The sequence below is a fragment of the Oncorhynchus kisutch genome, linkage group LG24 (genome assembly GCF_002021735.2).
Source record: "Oncorhynchus kisutch isolate 150728-3 linkage group LG24, Okis_V2, whole genome shotgun sequence".
NCBI lineage: Eukaryota > Metazoa > Chordata > Actinopteri > Salmoniformes > Salmonidae > Oncorhynchus > Oncorhynchus kisutch.
This window is the reverse complement of record NC_034197.2, coordinates 39,213,339-39,224,000: the sequence shown is the minus strand read 5'-3', so window position 1 is coordinate 39,224,000 and position 10,662 is coordinate 39,213,339. Positions and strand designations below refer to the sequence as shown.

Here is a 10,662-nt window from a genome sequence, read left to right as displayed (position 1 = left end):
GAGGCAGATGGTTAGAGCGTTGGACTAGCTAACCGTAAGGTTGCAAGATTGAATCCCTGAGCTGACAAGGTCAAAAACTGTCATTCTGCCCCTGAACAAGGCAATTAACCCACTTTTCCTAGGCCATCATTGAAAATAAGAATGTGTTCTTAACTGACTTGCCTACTTAAATAATGGTAATAAAAAAAAGAATTGGCAAAATCGGCGTCCAAAATTACCGATTTCCGATTGTTATGAAAACTTCAAATCGGCCCTAATTAATCGGGCATTCCGATTAATCGGTCGACCTCTACACAATACATGTATGTTTTGTTAGATAAAGTTCATACTTATATCCAAAAATCTCAGTTTACATTGGCACGTTATGTTTAGAAATGCATTGTCTCAAACAATCATCCGGTGAAAGTGCAGAGAGTCAAATTACAGAAATACTCATCATAAACATTGATCTAAGATACACGTGTTTAACATACATTTAAAGATACACTTCTCCTAATGCAACCGCTGTGTCTGATTTCAAAAAGGCTATACGGCGAAAGAACACTGCGATTATGTTAGGTCAGTGCCTAGCCACAGAAAACCATACAGCCATTTTCCTACCAAGGAAAGGTGTCACAAAAGTCAGAAATAGAGTTAAAATTAATCACTTTCCTTTGATGATCTTCATCTGATGGCACTCCCAGGTCTCCATGTTAGACAACAAATGTTAGTTTTGTTCGATAAAGTCCATCATACCTCCTTTTTAGATGAAAAGTCAAAAAAGTTATATTACAGTTTGTAGAAACATGTCAAACGATGTTTAGAATCAATCTTTAGGATGTTTTTATCATGAATCTTCAATAATATTCCAACCAGACAATTCCTTTGTCTTTAGAAATGAAAAGGAATGGAGCTTGCGGTCACGGCCGTGTGCGTGACTAAATGAATGGCTTTCAGCCAGACCCCTGATTCAAACAGCTCTTATTCTCTCCCCCTTCATAGTAGAAGCCTGAAACAAAGTTCTAAAGACTGTTGACATCTAGTGGAAGCCTTAGGAAGTGCAATATGACCCCATAGACACAGTACATTGGATAGGCAATCACTTGAAAAACTACAAACATCAGATTTCCCACTTCCTGGTTGGATTTTTCTCAGGTTTTTGCCTGCCATATGAGTTCTGTTATACTCACAGACATCATTCAAACAGTTTTAGAAATGTCAGCGTGTTTTCTATCCAAATCTAATCTAATAATATGCATATCCTAGCTTCTGGGCCTGAGTAGCAGGCAGTTTCATTTGGGCATGCTTTCATCCAAATTTCCGAATGCTGCCCCCTACCCTAGTGAAGTTTTAAGGAATATGAAAGAAAAAACTTTGACGAGTTAGTTTTCACATTGTCCTGTCTAGCGTTAGCAGCTAAGCTACCTCTCCACAGCAGAGTGGACCTGAGAAGCTCTATTCCCTCACTGGAACATATACAAATCAAATCAAAGTGTATTTGTCACGTGCGCCGAATACAACAGGTGTAGACCTTACAGTGAAATGCTTACTTACAGGCTCTAACCAACAGTGCAAGTTTTAAGTAAAACATAGGTATTACATAAACAATAGTAAAGAAAAAAAAAAAACTGTAGAATGACAGTGAAAATAACAGAGGCTCTATACAGGTGGTACAGGTACAGAGTCAATGTGCAGGCTATATACAGGTGGTACAGGTACAGAGTCAATGTGCAGGCTATATACAGGTGGTACAGGTACAGAGTCAATGTGCAGGCTATATACAGGTGGTACAGGTACAGAGTCAATGTGCAGGCTATATACAGGTGGTACAGGTACAGAGTCAATGTGCAGGCTATATACAGGTGGTACAGGTACAGAGTCAATGTGGAGGCTATATACAGGTGGTACAGGTACAGAGTCAATGTGGAGGCTATATACAGGTGGTACAGGTACAGAGTCAATGTGGAGGCTATATACAGGTGGTACAGGTACAGAGTCAATGTGGAGGCTATATACAGGTGGTACAGGTACAGAGTCAATGTGGAGGTTATATACAGGGGGTACCGGTACAGAGTCAATGTGGAGGCTATATACAGGTGGTACAGGTACAGAGTCAATGTGGAGGTTATATACAGGGGGTACCGGTACAGAGTCAATGTGGAGGCTATATACAGGTGGTACAGGTACAGAGTCAATGTGGAGGCTATATACAGGTGGTACAGGTACAGAGTCAATGTGGAGGTTATATACAGGGGGTACCGGTACAGAGTCAATGTGGAGGCTATATACAGGTGGTACAGGTACAGAGTCAATGTGGAGGTTATATACAGGGGGTACCGGTACAGAGTCAATGTGGAGGCTATATACAGGTGGTACAGGTACAGAGTCAATGTGGAGGTTATATACAGGTGGTACAGGTACAGAGTCAATGTGGAGGTTATATACAGGTGGTACAGGTACAGAGTCAATGTGGAGGTTATATACAGGTGGTACAGGTACAGAGTCAATGTGCAGGCTATATACAGGTGGTACAGGTACAGAGTCAATGTGCAGGCTATATACAGGGGGTACCGGTACAGAGTCAATGTGCAGGCTATATACAGGGGGTACAGGTACAGAGTCAATGTGCAGGCTATATACAGGTGGTACAGGTACAGAGTCAATGTGGAGGTTATATACAGGTGGTACAGGTACAGAGTCAATGTGGAGGTTATATACAGGTGGTACAGGTACAGAGTCAATGTGCAGGCTATATACAGGGGGTACCGGTACAGAGTCAATGTGCAGGCTATATACAGGGGGTACCGGTACAGAGTCAATGTGGAGGCTATATACAGGGGGTACCGGTACAGAGTCAATGTGGAGGCTATATACAGGGGGTACCGGTACAGAGTCAATGTGGAGGCTATATACAGGGGGTACCGGTACAGAGTCAATGTGGAGGCTCTATACAGGGGGTACCAGTACAGAGTCAATGTGGAGGCTATATACAGGGGGTACCAGTACAGAGTCAATGTGGAGGCTATATACAGGGGGTACCGGTACAGAGTCAATGTGCAGGCTATATACAGGGGGTACCGGTACAGAGTCAATGTGCAGGCTATATACAGGGGGTACCGGTACAGAGTCAATGTGCAGGCTATATACAGGGGGGTACCGGTACAGAGTCAATGTGGAGGCTCTATACAGGGGGTACCGGTACAGAGTCAATGTGCAAGCTATATACAGGGGGGTACCGGTACAGAGTCAATGTGGAGGCTCTATACAGGGGGTACCGGTACAGAGTCAATGTGCAGGCTATATACAGGTGGTACAGGTACAGAGTCAATGTGCAGGCTATATACAGGGGGTACCGGTACAGAGTCAATGTGCAGGCTATATACAGGGGGTACCGGTACAGAGTCAATGTGGAGGCTATATACAGGGGGTACCGGTACAGAGTCAATGTGCAGGCTATATACAGGGAGTACCGGTACAGAGTCTATGTGGAGGCTATATACAGGGAGTACCGGTACAGAGTCTATGTGGAGGCTATATACAGGGGGTACCGGTACAGAGTCAATGTGCAGGCTATATACAGGGGGTACCGGTACAGAGTCAATGTGCAGGCTATATACAGGGGGTACCGGTACAGAGTCAATGTGGAGGCTATATACAGGGGGTACCGGTACAGAGTCAATGTGGAGGCTATATACAGGGGGTACCGGTACAGAGTCAATGTGGAGGCTATATACAGGGGGTACCGGTACAGAGTCAATGTGGAGGCTCTATACAGGGGGTACCAGTACAGAGTCAATGTGGAGGCTATATACAGGGGGTACCAGTACAGAGTCAATGTGGAGGCTATATACAGGGGGTACCGGTACAGAGTCAATGTGCAGGCTATATACAGGGGGTACCGGTACAGAGTCAATGTGCAGGCTATATACAGGGGGTACCGGTACAGAGTCAATGTGCAGGCTATATACAGGGGGGTACCGGTACAGAGTCAATGTGGAGGCTCTATACAGGGGGTACCGGTACAGAGTCAATGTGCAGGCTATATACAGGGGGGTACCGGTACAGAGTCAATGTGGAGGCTCTATACAGGGGGTACCGGTACAGAGTCAATGTGCAGGCTATATACAGGTGGTACAGGTACAGAGTCAATGTGCAGGCTATATACAGGGGGTACCGGTACAGAGTCAATGTGCAGGCTATATACAGGGGGTACCGGTACAGAGTCAATGTGGAGGCTCTATACAGGTGGTACAGGTACAGAGTCAATGTGCAGGCTATATACAGGGGGTACCGGTACAGAGTCAATGTGGAGGCTCTATACAGGTGGTACAGGTACAGAGTCAATGTGCAGGGGGCACCGGTTAGTCGGGCTAATTGAGGTAATATGTACATGAATGTATAGTTAAAGTGACTATTCATTGATGATGAACAGAGAGTAGCAGCAGCATAAAAGAGGGGTTGGCGGGGGGGATGACGGGACACAATGCAAATAGTCCAAGGTAGCCAATGTGCGGGGGCACCGGTTAGTCAGGATAATTGAGGTAGTATGTACATGAATGTATAGTTAAAGTGACTATTCATATATGATAAACAGAGAGTAGCAGCAGGGTAAAAGAGGTGTTAAATAAGAAAATCTGAGAAAAACAATAGAAAAAAACCTAGGAAATGTAGAAAACTGCAGTTTTGTAGGAGCTTGTGGCGAGACGGATCTATTCGTCACCACCACGCAAAGGCAGAGTTGCTGAGTTCCTTAGCTTTCAGAGTAAGTCTTAACCTGTTCAAAAAACAACACTTCTGAAATTACATTGCAGTGCCATGACCCAGATTCAAACTAGGGTTGCTGCAGTCACAATTCAGTGTACTAACCACTATACGATCACGGCTGGCTACAAGAGGTGGCGTTGTAAAGCCTACATAGGCTGTGAAAGTGATGTGCACAAGCTGGCTAAACACTTTTCATATTGTTCTCGATAATGAATAAAGTGAAGAAACAGTCGAGCTTTAAACATTCAAAAAGTGCCCTTATTCCATGACATTGGAATATCTCAATTGCATCCTCCTCACATCATCTCTAATTCTCTAAAACGATTGGTGAGAAAACCTGAGTGCCCTCCCCTCTGACCTTCTCCACCAATGCGTACAATAAAATGCTTGAAAAGGTACTACTGAGATTTGAACCCAGGATCTCCTGTTTACTAGACAGGTACTTTAACCAACTAAGCCACAGCACCCATGAAATAGATGTATTTTGCAGATGTGAACACCCACACCTATTTGAATCAAGCTAGTCACATAATTTAACCCACATCTCTGTCTAGCAAAATCACATCACAAAAGAGATGTCTTTTACTAATATTGGTCATTCGAGGACAGTACATTTTTCATTTGGGTCTCGAGATGAATAAACTCAAGAACCTCTGACATGGATTCTTAAACTATGATTTGGGACCCAAAGCAGTTATTAACATGTCAAAGATGGGTCGCGAGATATGAGTAAACATTCAGAATCATACACTATTTCTTCATAATGTTGGTCGTTCGAGGACACTGCATTTCTCACTTGGCTCTCGAGCTTAGAAATGGTAAAAACCTCTGAAACAGCAGATGAATAAGTTCGTGTAAGTAATTAACCTACGATATGCTGGGGAACTTTGTCAAAAGGCAGAGTTGCTGAGTTTCAGAGTAAGTCTTAACCTGTTCAAAAAACAACCCTTCTGAAATTACATTGAAGTGCCGTGACCCGGATTCGAAACGGGGTTGCTGCGGCCACAACACAGAGTACTAACCACTATACGATCACGGCTGGCTACAAGAGGTGGCTTTGTACAACCTACATAGGCTGTGCAAGTGATGTGCACAAGCTGGCTAAATAAAATTCATATTGGGCTCGATAATGAATAAAGTGAAGAAACAGTCGAGCTTTACACATTCAAAAAATGCCCTTTTTCCATGACATTGGAATATCTCAATTGCATCCTCCTCATGTCATCTCTAATTCTCTAAATTGATTGGTGAGAAAACCTGAGTTCCCTCCCCTCTGACCTTCTCCACCAATGTGTACAATAAAATGATTGAAAAGGTACTGCTGAGATTTGTACTAAGGAACTCCTGTTTACTAGACAGGCACATTAACCAACTAAGCCACAGCACCCATGAAAGATATATATTACAGTAGTACGTTTTAAGCATTGAAAATTAGCCTTTTTACCATGACATGCTGTGAACCGTGGTTTCTGCAGCCTCAACACACAGTACTAACCCCTATACAGTCACGGCGGGCTACCAGGGCTTGAATGGAGAGGCTAACCATGCTGGCACTTGTTAGCTACCTCACTCAAAAGGAGAACTTTTGCTGTGACATGTGGAGAATATCAATTGCGTAATCCTCACATCCTCTCGCCTCGAATCCTTCTCAAAACAAATCAGATGAGCTTGAGAGGATCTACAGAAAATAATGGGAGACACTCCCCAGATACAGGAGTGCCAAACTTGTAGAGCCATACCCAAGAAGACTTGAGGCTGTAATCACTGCCAAAGGTGCTTAAACAAAGTACTGAGTAAAGGGTCTGAATACTTATGTAAATGTTATATTTCAGTTTTACATTTGTAATATTTTTGCAAACATTTCTAAAACCTGTTTTTGCTTTGTCTTTATAGGTTATTGTGTGTAGACTGCTGAGTGGGAAAAACAATTTCAATCTATTTTGGAATAAGGCTGTAACAAAAAGTCAAGGGGTCTGAATACTTTCCTAAGGCCCTATATACACACACACACACACACACACATACATATATATATATATGCATGCACAATATTGCAAATGCAAAAATAATAATAAAAATGATAATAAAATTGGACAAAAGTATATTCATACAGTAATTGACAAAAAAAAACGAAGAAAGAAGCACTTTAAGGGGGTGATAAGTCTTTGAAAAAGTGTTAAATTTGTCAAAATTGTACTTTTGGATGTTGACTTGTGTTGCATTTGCAATTTGAAAAACCACGGTGGAGCGCACTCGCCATCTGTTGGATTTTTAAAGTGTTACACTTGGCATTTGCCATATGGCATTTGCTATCAACTTTGAATGAAACGATGCCGAATTGAGTGGTATTGGACACCGTGTATATGGTTTGTCCAGTGCCAATGACTTCCCATTCATTTTTGTACATTTCGGGGGGTGTTCCCTTACACTCAATTAGTATTTGGTAGCATTGCCTTTAAATTGTTGAACTTCGGTCAAATGTTTCGGGTAGCCATCCACAAGCTTCCCACAATAAGTTGGGTGAATTTTGGCCCATTCCTCCTGACAGAGCTGGTGTAACTGAGTCAGGTTTGTAGGCCTCCTTGCTCGCACACGTTTTTTTCAGTTCTGCCCACAAATTCTCTATGGGATTGAGGTCAGAGCTTTGTGATGGCCACTCCAATACCTTGACTTTGTTGTACTTAACCAGCCATTTTGCATAAACTTTGAAAGTATGCTTGGGGTCATTGTCCATTTGGAAGACCCATTTGCGACCAAGCTTTAACTTCCTGACTGATGTCTTGAGACGTTGCTTTAATATATCCACATAATTTTCCTACCTCATGAATGCCATCTATTTTGTGAAGTGCACCAGTCCCTCCTGCAGCAAAGCACCCACACAACATGATGATGCCACCCCCGTGCTCGGGTATCCTGTAAGGATATTGACCTCATTCCGCCAGTAGAGGATGCCTGGTTGCTCTTTAAAAGTGCTTTCCTCACCATCTTAAATAAGCATTCCCCATTCAAAAAATGTACAACCAGGAACAGATATAGCCCGTGGTTCACTCCAGACCTGACTGCCCTTGACCAGCACAAAAACATCCTCTGGCGTACTGCATTAGCATCGAATAGCCCCCGCAAGGTGGAACTTTTCAGGGAAGTTAGGAACCAATATCCACAGGCAGTTAGGAAAGCAAAGGCTAGCTTTATCAAACAGAAATTTGCATCCTGCAGCACAAACTCCAAAAAGTTCTGGGACAATGTAAATTCCATGGAGAATAATAGAACCTCCTCCCAGCTGCCCACTGCACTGAGGCTAGGAAACACTGTCACCAGCGATAAATCCACGATAATGGAGAATTTCAATAAGCATTTTTCTACAGCTTGTCATGCTTTCCACCTGGCCACCCCTACCGCGGTCAACAGCCTCTCTTTTGTATCATCTGAGATCCCCAAAGATTGGAAAGCTTCCACGGTCATCCCCCTCTTCAAAGGGGGTGACAGTCTAGACGCAAACTGTTACAGACCTATATCTATCCTACACTGTCTTTCTAAGGTCTTCGAAAGCCAAGTTAACAAACAGATCACTGACCATTTCGAATCCCACCGTTCCTTCTCTGTTATGCTACCTGGTTTCCGAGCTGGTCATGGGTGCACCTCAGCCATGCTCAAGGTCCTAAAAGAAATCATAACCGCCATCGATAAGAGACAAAGCTGTGCAGCTGTATTCATCGACCTGGCCAAGGCTTTTGACTCTGTCAATCACCACATTCTTATCGGCAGACTCAACAGCCTTGGTTTTTCAAATGACTGCCTTGCCTGGTTCACCAACTACTTCACAGACAGAGTTCAGTGTATGAAATCGGAGAGCCTGTTGTCCGGACCTCTGGCAATCTCTATGGGGGTTCCACAGGGTTCAATTCTTGGGCCGAATCTTTTCTCTGTATACATAAATGATTTCGCTCTTGGTGCTGGTGATTCTCTGATCCACCTCTACGCAGACGACACCATTCTGTATACTTCTGGCCCTTCTTTGGACACTGTGTTAACTAACCTCCTGACGAGCTTCAATGCCATACAACTCTCCTTCCGTGGCCTCCAACTCCAACGTGGCCTCCAACAATCACCAGCTCTTAAATGCAAAAAAAACTAAATATATGCTCTTCAACCGATTGCTGCCCTCAAATACCTAGGTGTCTGGTTAGATTGTTAACTCTCTCTCCAGACTCACATTAAACATCTCCAATCCAAAATGAAAGGTAGAATCTTTCACTCATGCTGCCAAACATACCCTCATAAAACTGACTATCCTACCATTCTTGACATGTCATTTACAAAATAGCCTACAACACTCTACTCAGCAAATTGGATGTAGTCTATCAGAGTGCCATCTGTTTTGTCACTGAAGCCCCATATATTATCCACCACTGCGACCTGTATGCTCTCGTTGGCTGACCCTCGCTACATATTCGTCGCCAAACGCACTGGCTCCAGGTCATCTATAAGTCTTTGCTAGGTAAAGCCCCACCTTATCTCAGCTCACTGGTCACCATAGCAACACCCACGGGTAGCACGTGCTCCAGCAGGTATATTTCACTGGTCATCCCCAAAGCCAACACCTCTTTGGCCGCGTTTCCTTCCACTTCTCTGCCGCCAATGTCTGGAACGAATTGCAAGAATTACTGAGGCTGGAGACTTATATCTGCCTCACTAACTTTACGCATCAGCTGTCAGAGCAGCTTATGTCCGTAAACACACCAGCCAGCTGGTCTGCGCATGCTCTGAGGGCGCGGCTGGGGATGCCGTCTGGGCCTGCAGCCTTGCGAGGGTTAACACGTTTAAATGTTTTACTCACCTCGGCTGCAGTGAAGGAGAGGCCGCATGTTTTGGTTGCAGGCCGTGTCAGTGGCACTGTATTGTCCTCAAAGCGGGCAAAAAAGTGATTTAGTCTGCCTGGGAGCAAGACATCCTGGTCCGTGACGGGGCTGGTTTTCATTTTGTAATCCGTGATTGACTGTAGACCCTGCCACATACCTCTTGTGTCTGAGCCGTTGTATTCGTCAATGTTGTTGTCTGACGCAATACGAAACATATCCCAGTCCACGTGATGGAAGCAGTCTTGGAGTGTGGAATCAGATTGGTCGGACCAGCGTTGGACAGACCTCAGCGTGGGAGCTTCTTGTTTTAGTTTCTGTCTGTAGGCAGGGATCAACAAAATGGAGTCGTGGTCAGCTTTTCTGAAAGGAGGGCGGGGCAGGGCCTTATATGCGTCGCGGAAGTTAGAATAGCAGTGATCCAAGGTTTTGCCAGCCCTGGTTGCGCAATCGATATGCTGATACAATTTAGGGAGTCTTGTTTTCAGATTAGCCTTGTTAAAATCCACAACTACAATGAATGCAGCCTCAGGATGTATGGATTCCAAATTGCAAAGAGTCAAATAAAGTTCGTTCAGAGCCATCGATGTGTCTGCTTGGGGGGGAATATATATGATTATAATCGAAGAGAATTCTGTGATGATAATCGAAGAGAATTCCCTTGGTAGATAATGCGGTCGACATTTGATTGTGAGGAATTCTAAATCAGGTGAACAGAAGGACTTGAGTTCCTGTATGCTTTTGTGACCACACCACGTCTCGTTAGCCATAAGGCATACGCCCCCGCCCCTCTTCTTACCAGAAAGATGTTTGTTTCTGTCGGCGCGATGCGTGGAGAAACCAGCTGGCTGCACCGACTCCGATAGCGTTCCGTTGTTCTGGGTGAAAGGCAGAACACAGGATCCGCTTCGCGAAAGTCATATTCTTGGTCGTACTGATGGTGAGTTGACGCTGCTCTTATATTCAGTAGTTATTCCCGACTGTATGTAATGAAACCTAAGATGACCTGGGGTACTAATGTAAGAAATAACACGTTAAAAAAAACTAAAAACTGCATAGTTTC

General features: G+C 44.0%; 1 non-coding gene across 1 annotated transcript; it reads right to left on the bottom strand.

Moving 5' to 3' along the window:
- Window positions 1-5,710: 5,710 nt before the first annotated feature.
- Window positions 5,711-5,782, bottom strand: trnah-gug (transfer RNA histidin (anticodon GUG)). The gene has a single exon. It is a non-coding gene; the product is annotated as a tRNA-His (tRNA).
- Window positions 5,783-10,662: the final 4,880 nt, after the last annotated feature.